This window comes from Helianthus annuus, chromosome 5, assembly GCF_002127325.2.
Source record: "Helianthus annuus cultivar XRQ/B chromosome 5, HanXRQr2.0-SUNRISE, whole genome shotgun sequence".
In the NCBI taxonomy this organism is placed as follows: Eukaryota; Viridiplantae; Streptophyta; class Magnoliopsida; order Asterales; family Asteraceae; genus Helianthus; species Helianthus annuus.
The window spans coordinates 66522253-66526798 of record NC_035437.2 but is presented as its reverse complement, the minus strand read 5'-3'; the positions used below and the strand labels follow the sequence as shown (position 1 = coordinate 66526798).

Genomic DNA, 4546 nt, shown 5'->3' with positions numbered 1-4546 from the left:
AAGTTTTCCTCTCTCTCTCGGCTTGCTTGGAACCCGACGACACACACACACTTTGAAGCTTGTGAAACGAATCGATCCTCTACCTTCATCCGGTTAGTGATGATGTTATGTTTTTGGATTATTTGTGATATCATGTGATTGCTATCATTCGTTAGGCGATGTAACTAGGGTGTATGCTAGTAATATTGGTTGAATGTTGATGATAATTGGATTGTTAATCGGTTCTCATGAATGATTAAGATATACGGTTACTTGACATGAAATCGGTTATATGTATGTTTGTGTTATGAGGAATAATTCGGATGGGTTAATAGTCTGAATGTATGCAAACCGGGTAGGATGCATGATAGCTGATTTATGATTCGGTATGTTTTTATAATAATCTGATTTCCTGTTCTTGATGTTAATATGAACATGCTTGATACTCATGATTTGAAGTTGAATGAAATCGGAATTAACTGTGATTGATCGAAATTGTGAAACTGCCTAAGTTGTTTGCTAGAATCACGGATAAGTCAATGCAGGAAATATGGAAACCAGTTACATACGCGATTTCGACACCTGGTTGCGAGTCGGGACCATAGTTGCGAGTCAGAATCCCACTCGTAACCAAGCCAGCACAAGTCGAGACTACGGTTGCGAGTCCCGTTGCGACTCGTAACCAGCACATGATCAGTCGTAACCAGACCATGATGAACCGAGACCTCCATTGCGACTCGCAACCAGCTGTTGCGACTCGTAATCTCCGGTTGCGACTCGAGATCCCCGTTGCGAGTCGAGATCACCATCGTTTACACGCACACAGTTGGGCCTTCACTGTCACGGGCCCAATCTATTGAGCCCAACGATTTGAATTGTGGACTGTTTATTAACGGACTTGTATGTGTTGCTATTTGGGCCGATTGAGAATCTGGATTGTTTTGTTATTGGGCTGCTTATGTCATTGGGCCGGGTATGAATGGACTTAGAACAATTGGATCCTCACAGGCTATGTCTTATCTGCTTACGTGCGTACATGTTTGCCATGACTATACGTGATTACTACCTACGTGTTATATACGAACCTGACTTGTATAACAACCATGCTAGGACGTGATTGACAAATTACTAGCTTATCTATACTCTTTGTGTATCTGCCGAGCAAACCAAGGTGAGTTCACACAGCCAAGGCATGGGATTCCCGGGTTGGGAATTGGGTTGGATATGTTGAATTTGGAATGATTACTCGTACTTACGCATATACCAGACTATAGACCATCGTCCTCAGGTTAGTCAGGACACGTTACGTAAAGCCTACGTAACCCAGTATATTTGCCATATGTCTCCCGGGTCGGGAGGACACGTTACGTAAAGCCTACGTAACCCAATACCATTCACTGGCTTCCAGGTCGGAAGGCCACGCTGCGTAAAGCCTACGTAGCCCCCACGCGTACCACTGTCCTCGGGGAAGGGCACGTCACGTAAAGCCTACGTGACCCTGTACGTTTTTCCTGTTCTCGGTAAAGAAGAACACATGGTCGGAAGTTAGTCTAGTAAGTACCGTTAATGAGAAGCCCTCATTAACCAGGATGAACATGGGAAGCCCCCACCTTTAGTACACACTAGTATGGGAAGCCCCCACTAGCTATACTTATGCATTACTTTATGAACTTACTTTCTGTGAACTCGCTCAACTAGTTTGTTGATTATTTGCTGCATGCCTTGCAGGACCTTAGGTATACTTGGGAGCTTGCACAGGGAAGGAGCAAGTCGTTGTGGGCAGATGGATCGTTATTGATGTCGAACTCATAACTCGTTTTGAATTTACTTTACTATGCTTCCGCTACTTAAAACAGTATTTGGTTTTGAAACATCAATCATGTCATGGTGACTTACGTTAATTACTTTTATTATTATTAAATGCTATGTTTGATATGATTGATGGCTTGATCCTGGTCAGTCACGCTCCCAAGCGGTGGTATTCCGTGGGTGGATTTTGGGGGTGTGACAAAAAGGACACCCAATCTTCTTGCTACCAGAACGCCGAACTGTTGCTTTACTTTTGCATGTGTCTCCACGGTTGCATTGCAACCATATCTTCACTGTCCTTGCTGACGAATCTTCACCTTTTGTTACCGTTCGTTGGGTCACAATGACGTAACCTTTCGCAATTTCTGTTTTGTAAGCCCAATTCTTTAACTCGTGAAGTGTCGCAAATACCTGAAACAACGGTAATTTAAAACTATGTTTAAAACTATATTTGTTTAAAATCTAATAAACCTTATACATAACGAATAACACGTAAACAAAATCAACTTTTTCTAAATTCTAATAGGCACCCTTCTAATAAACCTATACATAACGAATAACACGTATACAAAATCAAAATTGTCTAAAATTTAATTAACATTATACATAACGAATAACACGTAAGTGACGGTAATGTTATACCTTTCCTTGTTTTTTCGGGTCATTAGCACCATCGTCCTTTTCACCACCATCGTCCCCGCCACCACCATCGTCCCAGCCACCACCATCGTCCCAGCCACCACCATCTTCCTCGTCTTGATCACTTTCCTCGAAGTGTGTAACACCTTTCTCGATTTCGTTCTCGTCTTCCTCGATGTCAAAAGCACCTTCCTCGGACTTTTTCAGCTTGCGTTGTTTTTCCTGATGGGAATGGTAAGTCCCGTATGCATGTTTTTCCTGTTGCGGATAGCTTTGAGCCACGTAAGATGGTCCCGCCTCCTCTACGACCTGAAACAACTTAATGGTTATACTAAAATAACCAAAACGACAATATGAATTTTTTACCTGGTTCAAATCAGGCACCACGGACCGCACACTCCCTTCCTGATGCGAATGGTAAGTTCCGGCGTGTTGCGGACGCACGGAAACCACCTCCTCCTCACCTCGATCAACGCCGGGTAACCAAACGCTTTCGGAGACATATGACTCATTTGAAATTTCACCAAAAAAATATCCAAAGTCCTAATTTGACATCGTGATTCGAATCTAATTTAACCAGACCGTTTATTTGAAAATTTTTATCATTTTCATCACTTTTTTTGGGATTTTTGAACATTTGTATTACATAAATCCCGTAAGCTTGGGGTTAAAGGAAAAAATTCGACACAATACGCAGCGTATAGGGCCATGAGCGCATATATGCGGATCACCTTTTCAGCCTTTTCAGTCTGAACTTAGCTGTCTTGTCAACAATATACCTTAAATTCAGAGATTATAGTACCAATGAGTAGTGTATAATGCAATGAGAGGCGTATAGGGTTTAATGCTCCAACTACCACCTTTCTAATACAGCGCTCATAGGGCAATGAGGGTCGTATAACTTTACTTTTTCTGACATAATTAATGCACTCAAACCCTATACAACCCTCATTGCCTTATACGGGGCTGCTGGGGGGGGGTGTCATTACTTTTGGGGGATGTACCAATACCCTCACCCTTGTTTTGTTGTTGTTCGTCGACCGAAGGCAAAAGAAAGCAATAAGTACAAAAGGACAAAATAAGCCCCCCACAACCTTTTGTGTTATCTTGTGCGCAGGTTCAAAAAAAAATATATATTTGTTGTTTTTTGGTTTTGTGCCATTCAAGACAAAGGAGCAGCAAAGTTCTTTTTTTTTGCCATAGGTGCCGATCAGAAAGAAGTCCAGATCATCAGGTTGTTTCGTTTCTTGTTTTCGGTTTTTTGTTTGGGTTTTTTTTTGGTATTGGCGTATTTATCGGGCAGTTTAGACGGGTGATTTTATTAGTGGGGTGCCACGTTGATCCTTTTTTTTGGGTTTCGTTCTGAAGATTAGTTTCTAACTAGCTGGTGTTTAGTCAATTGTTTGAAGATCAATGAAACGTAAATCAGGTGTTTTCTGTTTCTGTTAGTTTCGGTGTTGATTTTCAAATTATTTTCGATTTCAGTTTCGTTTAGTCATGTTTGTGTTATCATGGCTGAAGACGGGAAGGTGCAGATCGAAAAGTTTGACGGGAAGAAGTTCGGTTGGTGGAAGATGCAGCTTGAAGCACTACTTTTTCAGAAAGACTTAGATGTAGTGCTCGAGGACGAAAAACCAGAAAAAACATCACAAGCAGATTGGGATAGGTTGGATAAGAAAGCCAAAGTAGTGATAACGATTTCTCTATCGGAGAATGTTGCATTCAATATCCAAAAGGAGACCTCAGCTAGAGGAATGATGGCAGCATTAACGAACATGTATGAGAAGCCTTCTGCAGCGAACAAGGTTTATCTTATCCGAGAGCTTGTGAATACTAGGATGAAGGAAGGTGATTCAGTTATAGCGCACATCACTCGATCATGTCTCGGTTGGTGTCTGTGAATATCAAGTTTGATGATGAGGTCCAAGCCCTATTGTTATTGTCCTCATTACTGTAACACCCCAATCGCGTAACACGCGGCGGAAATATCAGGGAGTCACGTTACAAATTGCTCACAACATCTGTTACTAAATTGTTTCATTATTGTTAACATCGTTTTATAAAAACATAGAATACATGTAATTGTCTTTGGTTAAAGGAGTCTAAGGCCCGGATGCAA

The 4546-nt window shown here is 41.6% G+C and overlaps 1 long non-coding RNA gene across 1 annotated transcript; it reads right to left on the bottom strand.

Moving 5' to 3' along the window:
- Positions 1-2061: 2061 nt before the first annotated feature.
- LOC110938697 lies at positions 2062-2935 on the bottom strand. Its single transcript, XR_002591601.2, has 3 exons — positions 2794-2935; positions 2431-2736; positions 2062-2199 (listed from the first exon to the last, which is right to left on the bottom strand). It is a non-coding gene; the product is annotated as an uncharacterized LOC110938697 (long non-coding RNA).
- Between the last annotated feature and the right edge of the window lie 1611 nt (positions 2936-4546).